The sequence below is a fragment of the Dermacentor albipictus genome, chromosome 5, assembly GCF_038994185.2.
Source record: "Dermacentor albipictus isolate Rhodes 1998 colony chromosome 5, USDA_Dalb.pri_finalv2, whole genome shotgun sequence".
NCBI classification, from domain to species: Eukaryota; Metazoa; Arthropoda; class Arachnida; order Ixodida; family Ixodidae; genus Dermacentor; species Dermacentor albipictus.
The window spans coordinates 52,970,558-52,983,626 of record NC_091825.1 but is presented as its reverse complement, the minus strand read 5'-3'; positions in this window follow the sequence as shown (position 1 = coordinate 52,983,626).

The window sequence follows — 13,069 nt, the reverse complement described above, 5'->3', positions numbered from 1 at the left end:
AGAGCGTGAAGTTTCATAAAATATTCGAAGTACTTGACGGGGAACAACACGGAGTCGGAGCCGAAGACAACGCGAGACGTGTTTCGTATGTGTTTCGTGTCTATCCGCGCGAGCCTTGGTGATTCCTTGCGCTTAATTCCGTTTGCTATGCGACTTCTTTTGCTTCTAAGTGTGCTGCGTACACATAGCGGTTACTTTGAACGAAGAATGCGTGTAAAAAAGAAGGCTGACAGTCGCTTGGACCGAAACTTTCGACATAGCGTCGCTGAAACGTGCGATCCTCACGGCGACTGAACAACATCCTGTGTGTGAGTGGAAACGAGTGTGCCAGCAGTCTTCGTGCCGCTGAGTGTGTCTGTCGTGTAGCGATTACTCGGCGTCTGTTGTGCTTTGTGGTTTAGTGTTACGAGACAGTGCAACAGTCGTGACATTCTAAAGCGGCGGCATGGATCGTGTCAGCGAGTCTCATCGATCGTGTTCGGGCTGCCAGCGCGATCTAATCTCGCGGCACGCCAACATCGAGCGTAGTGTGTGCGCGTGTGTGAATGCGGTTGACTGTTCTTGTGAACGGTGCGACGTCGCCAAGTAAAGTTGAATCATGACGGGGATTTTTGTGTTATAACGTTTCGGCTTGCCTTTACACTTCCGTGCAGCGCTAAAGCCCCTTGAGAATTAGAGGGACCTTACATGATACGCACGCGAATTGGCCTAGCTATCACTGCATTTCGTTTTGCTGGCAATCTGTGTGTATCGCTTCTGACGTATTTCTTATGTTAATTTGCAGTTGCGCGTTTTTCATCAGTAAAATGGCATCGCCGATTACTGAAACGTCTTTGAGTGTAAGGGAAACTTGAAGGTACCAGCTCATAGATGTATGTAATGTACTTTTTTATGTTGTAGTATACTTTATTTTTTGATGGCCAGTAGCAGTGGCTATGCAGTATTTGTCTTTAAAAGCACAGGAATGCAGGCACTTAGGAATATATTTATTCACATATGCAATGCACAAAATATGAATAGGATATGCTTCCAAGTGAACAAAAAAATACGAAATGATGCTGACACAGAACAGTAAGGCTGATTAAAATAAGTATTACAATGCAAAAACAAAGAACAGCCAGACGGTTACAGCATTAAATAAAAGGCCATATATTTTACACATCAGACTTTCTACCAATCATTCCAAATATAGTGAAGAAACGGGGGGGGGGGGGTGGATTAACTAATGCTATTTGCAGCAACATGCATTCCAATGCTTCGGCTGCCACATTTCTGTGAGCTTTGCATTTTTGTCAGAAGGAGATGGTTTTTCTTGTTCACGAGAATTGAGATTCTAGTTCTTAAAAATGTGGCAAGGAGTGTGTCTGAAATGCAGTGGCATGTAGGAAAGCAGTTACCTAAGTGCAGTGCACTTTGGTGCTTTGAAGCTTAGATGCCGACACCCTGTTTTTGATCAGGCCATCCTCATTCAAGCGCACATAACTTTCTGCAGTCTCTAATAACTGCAAGACAGCTGGTGATGGAAATGTTAGTGCCGGCTTCTCTTTGTTGTAGCACTTCAGCATAGTGAGCTTGTTGCGCTGAGCTGAGCTTGTGATTGCTTCAGTGCAGGCTTGGCAGGAATTTGCCTTCTTCACATGCGCGACAACATAACCAGTAAGATACTCCAAGGATTCATGTTCTAAAACTTCAATATCAAGGAGGTCAGATGGGCGAACAACATACATTTTGCTTTCATCCGATTTGTTGTCGGCCATACCAGTTAAGAGAAAGCAGTCCTCTTCGGTGTAGCTGCCATCCTTACTTGGCCGCAGAAACTGTGCCATCGTTGCAGCACGAAGTGAACACTTGAATTCAAGTACACGGAGCACAGGGTTCTTGCACCTTAGTGTCGAGAAAAGATTCTCTAGGGCATCTTGGCCAAGCCTGCTCAGGAGCAGGAACTTGAAGTTGTACTTTTCTAGAAACAGCGCCTGCAGTAACAGCACAGATGTTGTCGCTAGTATGACACCAGTCTGCAGTGGCTTCCAGACGGCTCTTTTTCCATCACCAATGGAAATTTGACCAAAAAGTGCCATTGTTTCTTCAAGAAAATGAAGGGCCTTTCCGTACTCAACATCATCAAAATGGCTCAAAGCAAGTTTTGTTGTTCTGGAAGTCATGAGTCGGAACCATCGAAACATCATCTCCAGAAACCATGCAGTTGTTAAGGCTGATTTATCTAATGTTCCATTATGTACAAGCAAGCGTAATGCAGCAGCAGTGTCACTATTGATAAGGCTGAAGGCAGGCCCCACCTTCATTTTGTCATAATGACTGGGGTCAATTGAAGAAGGCTTCAGATGGGGCGCTAGCTTTAACTCTGCATTGTTGTCGATCTCAACCAGCTTCTTGATGGGCTCGATGGATACTTCATTTCCTCGCAGGTTGTGTTCTTGCACCACTTCTTCGGACAGATATATCTTCTGGCCCCTGGTTAAGTGACTCCTCAAGTTCTTAAGGAGATGAGGAACGTCAGCCATGAAAAAAAGCTGCCTGGATGCATCACATGGGTGGGGACAACAGGTTTTAGGTTTGCTGTGCTTGCCTACAACTATACCAAACAATTTTCAGATGGCTTGGTTCCCCCCTCCCATGTCTGTCACTACGACATCTACTTTCAGAGAAATTGCCTCACAGGCTTTCATGATGATAATGATTATATCCTTAACTGTTTTGGCATGGAATGAGTTCCCAGTTAAATGGTGAGCAACTGTCTGCTTCCAGCGGGTTATGCCACCGAGCATAAATACCAGTCCATGGGTGGCCAAACAGTCAAGTGGCAGTATTGCGTCTGCAAGCGGTATAGTTGGGGCTCCAAGCACTGTACCTGAAGATGAGCTGTAAGCTAATCCTGGTGAAAGCTGCATCTCATCGAGCATTAAAGTGGCGTGCCGCTCTTCAGGTGACATGAGGCTGACCTGTGCAGAGGAAAGGTTTAGTTAGGTGATGCAAACAGCGCTGCTGTGTTAACAAGACAGGCCATTGGGTTCGGGCATCTGCCTATGTACTTACCTTTAGTGCGAGGGACTCCATGATCTCCGGCAGCAAACCTGGTGCAAACCTTGTACCCTTCCAAGTGGCGATGTAGGGTTCGTTCTGATGGCAAAGGTTGTCCAAGCTCCTTGACTGCGTCATAGCCACGTGCTCCACAGGAAAGTCTCACTTTCAACGCCTTTATAATGGTCTTATTCGTCCATCTAGTTCCCTTCATTGTTGTCATCTTCAGGCATTTAACTTGGTCTTCGTTCAAGAACCTTTTCAGGCCTGATACAAGGCGCTTATTTGCAGTTCGCGCCTGCAGCCGCTGCTTCTGAGCAAGTCGAAGCTTCCGTTGTGTTGCCTGAAGTTTAGCTTCAAGCTGTGTTATCCTCTCCTGTAGAGCTGCTTGTATCGATTTGCCTGTAAGAGTGCACCGAGATTTGGTCCAAAGCAGTTGTAAATGTTAAAAAGGCAAAAACAGGGGCTAGTTTGTGTTTTATAGTGGACATGTGACACTAACTGATACAGAGAACACTTGTACAGAATAGTCTGCTTGCTGTTCCGTGTATGTGTTTTCTGTATCAGTTAGCACCATGTCTCCGCTAGTTGTAAATAGCATTTTTAAAAATGCATTGGTGACAGCAAATGGACTACTGAAAGAAGACAGGTTGAACACAGGAACATCTCGAACAAACACAGGGAGATGTAACATTCATGAATGTTTCTTCTCCCTTGCTTTCTTCATGCAGTTCATTTGTTTTCATTTTGCACCAATTGTCTGCAAATCAATGCTGTTAAGATGTATTGCTATTTGCAAAAAAGGGCACTCAACCCCAATATGGCATGGACACTTGCCGTAGAAAGGTTGTGTGAGCTTGCACAGGTGCATACAAAAGAGGCACTGGCTGCTGACACATTACAAAAATGAAACAAACAGGTTTAACTCACCAGCTTCTGTATTTTCTGGCTGGAATGTGACAGCCATCTGCGAACGTGATTGCACGTTGGGAAAATCTGTGTGGAAAACATGGCAACATGACAACCCGCATTGCAGAGAAGCATTATTCTCGCACATAGAGACCATACACATAGGCTGCTACACGCTTTGGCCCATACAAAATCTCTGCCTGTGAGCTTGAATAAGCTATATATGTACATCTTCATGAAACATGCGGAAGCAAGTTGGAACCATACATGGGGACAAAAAAATATTTACAAGTACAATACATAAAACTTACTTATCTCTGTGCTGCCTGTGCCACATGTCTCGTCTGCATCTGTGCTGCCTGTGCCACATGTCTCGTCTGCATGTGAACACACAAAGAGCATGAAGACACTAAGTACAAGCAGGTCGAGAGGAAGGAGTTCAAAGACGAGAGAAACTTACCATTGTCAGTGTCCACTGGCTCAGGTACGACATCCACCGTTATGTTTTTCTTGACTATGGGGGCATCTGTGCAGGATACATGAACATCATGACAAGTGATAACTGAAGCATGGTCTTCATTGCCATAATCTAATTTGGCTAGCAGGCTGTGAATTCCATTCAAAAACATTTCTTCTAATGAACACTATGAACATACCGGTAGTGTCTTCTGTATTTCTTTTAGAGGGTGGCTTTCGTGGCTTTGCGGCAGCTCGATGCAAAAAGATGCTTGGCGTTGCAAACGGCCTTAGCTTTTTTTCACCAGTATTCTTGAGAATAATTGGCTCGAACTGGTCTTCCGTGAAGTGGTCCTGCAGCAGAGTTAGAAATTACATTTTAGGCATATTGTAAAGCGCAGTTAACAACGCGCGCACAAACACAGGAAAGGCTAAAAGCAGAATTCGCTGATGAAATTTATTAATTTTTATCGCACGTAACGCAATGCGGATATTTGTCAGCGAGTTAATGCGCTTCTGCCCTGCTATTGTATGGTAAGTCAACAGGTTCATAATGCACTGAAATCAATAATCTCCACAAACTTCGGCCGTCAATACTCATGCGCGCGAGTGAAATATTATCACAGCTCAACACACGCACGTGTATACTTTCTATCGCACCTTCGTATCGTTCTAGGTTGCTTTCCTCGCATAGTCATGCACTTACCAACGGTTCAAAGACTTTGCGTCCAATTCTATGCAACCACATTTATCTTCTTGTTTGGTTCTGTTTGCCGCGCGGGATGCAAAATAACTTCTTGCCGCCCTTTGTCTGATCTCGGCACCCGCCTGTACAGGAACACGGTATCCAGGCCCTTCGCATGCAAGGTCATACTGAGCTATTCAGCGGGCTCATGACAAACTAAAATGAATAATCTCCACAAACTCCGGCGATCAACATTCATGCGTGCGAGTGGAATACTATCACAGCTCAACACACGCACGTGTATACTTTCTATCGCACCTTCGTATCGTTCTAGGTTACTTACCTCGCATAGTCGTGCAGTTACCAACGGTTCGAAGTCCTTCCGTCCAATTCTGTGTAGCCACACTTTTCTTCTTGTTTGGTTCTGTTTGCCGCGCGCGATGCAAAATAACTTCTTGCCGTCCTCCGTCCGGTTTCGGCATCCAACCGCGCAGCAACAAGGCATTTCGGCCCTCCCGCAACGAAACTATCGCAGCAATGTGCATAGCGCAACCATAGAGAAAGGAATATACAATAAGAGGGGACACTCCCATAGAGCCCAGCGGCCGAATTGACTGCAGCGCACCAAGCCGTCGATGTTAAAACCTGAAGCACACTTCCGGTTTCGGTTTTGTGCGCGCGCGTTTTGAATACTAGCTGGTACACGTGGCGCCTGCTGCGCTGATCCCCTTTTCGTACCATTAATGCGCGTGCTTTTTATTTCTACAGGCGCGCGCTGCTTAGGGCGGGAAGCAGTATTTTGTAGGATGTGAAAATATACGGAAAGGCAGCTGTCAGGCAGGGTTTGTACAACAGTGCCATTTCCAGAAAAGAGATGCTAGGATAAGCTTTCAATGGAATTCCATATTTATTTCATTCCATCAAAATAAAACACTGTGCAGTCCATGTGGCGTAATAAAAAGAATGCTGATACATAACACAAGGCATGAGGCTATGAGTACACTACAGAAGCTTAGAGAAAAACAAAAAGTAATGTTTATTACACTTCATAAAAAAGCGGCGTTCATACCAATCATACATTTGCCATTCATTTTGCACGGCCAACTGAAAGACAAAAAATGACACGCACATCCACGTATATTTTTGGCGTTTCGTTTCCAATTAACACACAGATTAGTATGTAGTCTTGCTGAGACCACCACATTGCTTTGCACTTAAATATACATCCATGCCCTCTACCCCCAAAATAAAACAAACGTGGTATGCAGTCCATTTGGAGCATTAAAACGAATGCTGATACATACAAAACAAAGCTTTGAATACAATACAGAACCTTAGAGAAAAAGAAAAAATTAATGTTTATCTCGCTTCATAAGAAAGCAGCTTTCACACCAACCATACATCTATCTGCAATTCACTTTGCGCGCTGCAAGCAAACTGAAATACAAAAAATGACACGCATATCCACATATACTGTCGCCGCTGCGTATCCAATTAACCCACAAAGCAGTGTTGCTGAGCACCAAATTGCTTTGCCCTTAATTAAATCCATGCCCCCTCCCCCATCGCTCGTTCCACAAGCTAACACCCCCAACACCCCTCGCACACACATCGTCATGCTTTTGGCATTATATATCCAATTAACACAAAAAGTAGTGTTGCTGAGACCACCACATTGCTTTGCACTTAAATATACATCCATGCCCTCTACCCCCAAAATAAAACAAACGTGGTATGCAGTCCATTTGGAGCATTAAAACGAATGCTGATACATACAAAACAAAGCTTTGAATACAATACAGAACCTTAGAGAAAAAGAAAAAATTAATGTTTATCTCGCTTCATAAGAAAGCAGCTTTCACACCAACCATACATCTATCTGCAATTCACTTTGCGCGCTGCAAGCAAACTGAAATACAAAAAATGATACGCATATCCATGTATACTGTCGCCGCTGCGTATCCAATTAACCCACAAAGCAGTGTTGCTGAGCACCAAATTGCTTTGCCCTTAATTAAATACATGCCCCCTCCCCCATCGCTCGTTCCACAAGCTAACACCCCCAACACCCCTCGCACACACATCGTCATGCTTTTGGCATTATATATCCAATTAACACAAAAAGTAGTGTTGCTGAGACCACCACATTGCTTTGCACTTAAATATACATCCATGGCCTCTACCCCCAAAATAAAACAAACGTGGTATGCAGTCCATTTGGAGCATTAAAACGAATGCTAATACATACAAAACAAAGCTTTGAATACAATACAGAACCTTAGAGAAAAAGAAAAAATTAATGTTTATCTCGCTTCATAAGAAAGCAGCTTTCACACCAACCATACATCTATCTGCAATTCACTTTGCGCGCTGCAAGCAAACTGAAATACAAAAAATGACACGCATATCCACGTATACTGTCGCCGCTGCGTATCCAATGAACCCACAAAGCAGTGTTGCTGAGCACCAAATTGCTTTGCCCTTAATTAAATCCATGCCCCCTCCCCCATCGCTCGTTCCACAAGCTAACACCCCCAACACCCCTCGCACACACATCGTCATGCTTTTGGCATTATATATCCAATTAACACAAAAAGTAGTGTTGCTGAGACCACCACATTGCTTTGCACTTAAATATACATCCATGGCCTCTACCCCCAAAATAAAACAAACGTGGTATGCAGTCCATTTGGAGCATTAAAACGAATGCTAATACATACAAAACAAAGCTTTGAATACAATACAGAACCTTAGAGAAAAAGAAAAAATTAATGTTTATCTCGCTTCATAAGAAAGCAGCTTTCACACCAACCATACATCTATCTGCAATTCACTTTGCGCGCTGCAAGCAAACTGAAATACAAAAAATGACACGCATATCCACGTATACTGTCGCCGCTGCGTATCCAATGAACCCACAAAGCAGTGTTGCTGAGCACCAAATTGCTTTGCCCTTAATTAAATCCATGCCCCCTCCCCCATCGCTCGTTCCACAAGCTAACACCCCCAACACCCCTCGCACACACATCGTCATGCTTTTGGCATTATATATCCAATTAACACAAAAAGTAGTGTTGCTGAGACCACCACATTGCTTTGCACTTAAATATACATCCATGCCCTCTACCCCCAAAATAAAACAAACGTGGTATGCAGTCCATTTGGAGCATTAAAACGAATGCTGATACATACAAAACAAAGCTTTGAATACAATACAGAACCTTAGAGAAAAAGAAAAAATTAATGTTTATCTCGCTTCATAAGAAAGCAGCTTTCACACCAACCATACATCTATCTGCAATTCACTTTGCGCGCTGCAAGCAAACTGAAATACAAAAAATGACACGCATATCCACGTATACTGTCGCCGCTGCGTATCCAATTAACCCAGAAAGCAGTGTTGCTGAGCACCAAATTGCTTTGCCCTTAATTAAATACATGCCCCCTCCCCCCCCCCCGCAGGGGCGTCTGCGCAAGCAGGCGTTTGGTGTGCTGCGACACCACGTACCCGAGCACACGAGGGTTGGACCCTCCCGCGTGTAGCCGTGCGCGGCTTAGCCGTGTCCGGGGAAAAGGGGATCCTGGGGGTTGAGCCAATGCCGGGTGTTTGGACCGTTACGGCCCCTCGGCGGCGGCAACACACCCCTTTGGCCTCGGCTTCACGTAGACGGCACCCCCGGACTGACCCACCCGGGGGAAACCGGCAGTCGCCTTTTCCTGTCCTCCTCTCCAATCTTCGTCTTTCTCTCTCGCCTTTTTCATCTTTCCTGTCTTCTCATCACTTCTCCTCACTTCCTAGTTTCCCGGCGGCAAGGGTTAACCTTGTGTAGCTAGCCAGCCTTGGTTATGCTGTATTTGGTTATAGCAGCGATGTACGGCTGGCGTTGGCAGGGTTTCTCTAGCAGGAACTCCTGTCACGTCCCCCTGTTGGGCTCCATGGTGGGTGGTCGGCATCGCGGCCGAAAACCCAATATTACTTATGGAACATGCTTTTCCTAAACTACCTGATCGCCCTCAGAAACGAGGGCGCACCGAAGAAGTTTTTCAATTTTTCGGACAACAAGTCCAGAACTATCCTAGATACCATGTTATTCACTCGGAAAACCCAGACAAACTAGTGCGCAACATTTCACCGTTCCTTGTTTCGAAGTCTTTAACTGAAGTTTTTGGAACAGGATATAAGGCATCGAGAATGACAAGTGGTGATCTTCTTTTGGAGCTCCACGATAAGAAGCAGTACGAGAAACTGCCGAAACTTGTCTCATTTGGGGAGACCCAAATAACAGTATCCCCGCACCGTACCATGAACACTACCCGAGGCGTTGTCTCGGACGATGACATGCTAGAGCTCACTGAAGCTGAACTCTTGGAGGGCTTCAGTGAACAGAATGTAATAAATGTTAAGCGAATTAAGATCAGGCGAGACGGTAAAGAGATCAACACGAAACACCTGATACTCACGTTCGGTTCAAGTGTCCTCCCCGAGTCCATCGAGGCCGGTTATATCAAACTTCGTGTTAGGCCATACGTGCCAAATCCTCTCAGATGCTTTAAGTGCCAAAGGTTCGGCCACAGTTCACAGAACTGTCGAGGCCGGCTGACATGTGCCAAGTGTAGTGACACTGAACATTCCTCCGAAACATGCCAGAAGACTCCACATTGTGTCAACTGTGATGGCGAGCACGCCGCATACTCGCGCGCCTGCCCGTCCTGGAAAAGAGAAAAAGAGATTGTGACAATCAAAGTCAAAGAAAATATATCTTTCAAGGAGGCACGTAGGCGGGTGTCATACCTGTCTAAGAGCAGCTTTGCCGATGTGGCGCGTAAGGGGGCAGCGTCGCAACGGCCTCCGGCGGCTGTCCGACCCACAGGCAGTGAGTCGGCAGTTACGCCATCTGCCCCCGCGGCGGTTGCAGCTAGCGCTGCTCCGTCAACCGAGGAGAAGGGACCATCCACCCCAAAGGTGGGTGCAGCCGAGGCTGCCCCAACCTCCGAGGCCCCTTCCAGCGCTGGCAACGTCCAGCGCAGCCAAATCCCTCAGGGAACCCCATCGACCTCCGGGCTGGTGGGCGCAGGGGTCTTGCCCTCCAAGGCGGGACTCCCTCTGAAAACATCTCGCTCGCAAGAGCGCTTGTCCGGCGCCTCACACGAGGCAATGGACACTACACCTGACCCCAAGGCGCACCAAACGCCTAAGGAGCGTCGAGAATCGCTCGAACGCTTCAGAAAGAACAAAACACCTATTACAGGGCCTCGAAAGGGCTCTGTAATATAAGGCATCCACTCCGTTTCCGTAAACACAGCACCAATTTACCTTAAAGATGGATACACAAATCATTCAATGGAACATCAGAGGTCTCCTTAGAAACCTTGATGATGTTCAAGAACTCATCCACAAACACAATCCAAAAGTGCTGTGTTTACAGGAGACACACTTAAAATCTACACACACAAACTTTCTCCGAAAGCACGTTACGTTTCGCAGAGACCGCGAAGATGCTGTCACAGCATCTGGCGGTGTAGCTATTATTGCTGACAAAAGTGTAGCGTGTCAGCATCTAAAGCTCCAAACGGCCCTTGAGGCCGTGGCCGTTCGAGCCATACTTTTAAATAAACTAATTACCATCTGCTCTTTGTACATACCACCACATTATCAGCTTCACAGACGCGATTTAGAATCATTAATAGATGAGCTCCCAGAACCCTATATGATTCTCGGTGATTTTAACGCACACAGTAGTTTGTGGGGCGATCCACGCTGTGATGCGCGAGGTCGCGTCATTGAACAAATGCTTTTCTCTTCTGGAGCATGCCTCTTGAATACAAAGGAGCCCACATATTTTAACCTAGCCAACAAGTCATACTCTGCCATAGATCTTAGCATTTTATCGCCGACGCTTTTACCCTATTTTAAATTTAATGTACTTAACAACCCGTATGGGAGTGACCACTTCCCAATAATCCTAACCACTCCGAAACAAGATCAACTTCCCCCGCAGGTCCCTCGGTGGAAGATTGACTCAGCCGATTGGGAACGGTACCAAACTCTTACTCACATGACGTGGACTGAGATGTCTGGTATAGCCATAGATGATGCAGTTGCGTATTTTACAGCTTTTATACTGGATGCCGCCTGTAAATGTATTACGCAAACGAGCGGCATGGGTTCCAAGCGGCGTGTTCCCTGGTGGAATGATGCATGCAGGCAAGCACGGAGGAACCAGAACAAAGCGTGGGCCATATTTCGCGATTCTCCAACAGCAGAAAACCTAGAAAACTTTAAACATATCAAATCACAGGCAAGGAGAACGCGCCGACAAGCAAGACGAGAGAGTTGGGCGAAGTATATAGCAAGCATCAACTCGTACACAGATGAGAGCAAAGTATGGAATAGAGTGAAGAAAGTTAATGGGCAACAAACGTATTCCTTACCTCTAGTAAATAGCCACGGAGAAAGACTTGAAGACCAAGCCAACTTTCTCGGTGCACATTTTGAATACATATCGAGCTCTTCACACTACTCCGAAATCTTCCTAAAATACAAAACACAAATAGAACAGCAAAAATTAGAAAGGAAATCTGCTAAAAGTGCTGCGTACAACGATCCATTCTGTATAGCAGAACTGCAGGCAGCACTAAACTGTTGTAATACATCCGCCCCAGGTTCAGACCGCGTAATATATGAGATGTTAAAACAACTACCATCCGAAACACAGAAAACCCTCCTTTACCTATACAACGTTATTTGGTCTTCCGGCGAGATCCCCTCTGTTTGGAAGGAGGCTATTGTAATTCCAATCCTAAAACCCGGAAAGGATCCTTCCTCAGTGTCAAGCTACAGACCCATAGCACTAACAAGTTGCCTCTGCAAAGTATTCGAAAAAATGATTAACTGTCGCCTCCTGCACTTCCTAGAATCAAACAAATTGCTGGACCCATACCAGTGCGGGTTTCGGGAGGGTCGATCCACTACTGACCATCTCATACGTATCGAGGCACGTATCCGTGAAGCTTTTGTGCATAAGCAGTTTTTCTTATCAGTATTCTTAGATATGGAGAAAGCCTATGATACAACGTGGCGGTTTGGTATTTTGAGAGACCTCTCACAGTTAGGTGTACACGGAAATATGTTCAATGTTATCGAAAGTTATCTGTCGAATCGGACATTCCGTGTTCGAGTGGGCACTGTTCTGTCACAGAAATTTGTACAGGAAACTGGAGTGCCGCAGGGCGGGGTGCTCAGCTGCACGCTCTTTATAGTAAAAATGAATTCCCTTCGTCTACACATACCACATAACATCTTCTATTCAACGTATGTTGACGATGTGCAGATAGGTTTTCAATCAAGTTCTCTTGCTATGTGTGAGCGACAGATCCAGCTTTGTCTTAACAGGGTCTCCAAATGGGCTGATGTGAACGGGTTCAGACTGAACCCACAAAAAAGCACCTGTGTCATTTTCTCTAGAAAAAGAGGCCTGCACCCCGATCCTGAAATTGTGTTGCATGATGAGCGTCTGCCTGTAAACAAGGAACATAAATTTTTAGGCATAATTTTAGACGCGAAACTAACCTTTGTAAAGCACATAAAATATCTTAAAGACAAGTGCATGAAAACAATGAATATCTTAAAGGTGCTCTCACGCACAACCTGGGGCAGTGATAGAAAATGCCTCTTGAACTTGTACAAAAGCCTCATACGCACACGACTAGACTATGGAGCCATAGTTTACCAGTCGGCTACTCCAACTGCTCTAAAGATGCTTAACCCTGTTCACCACTTAGGAATTCGCCTGTCCACAGGCGCCTTTAGAACAAGCCCAGTGGAAAGCCTCTACGTTGAGTCGGATGAGTGGTCACTACATCTGCAGAGAACATATTCGTCTTTCATGTATTTTCTTAGAGTGAACGGAAACAGTGAGCATCCCGCGTATTACACCGTAAACGATTTGTCCAGTTGCCAACTTTTCCGCAACCGGCCCA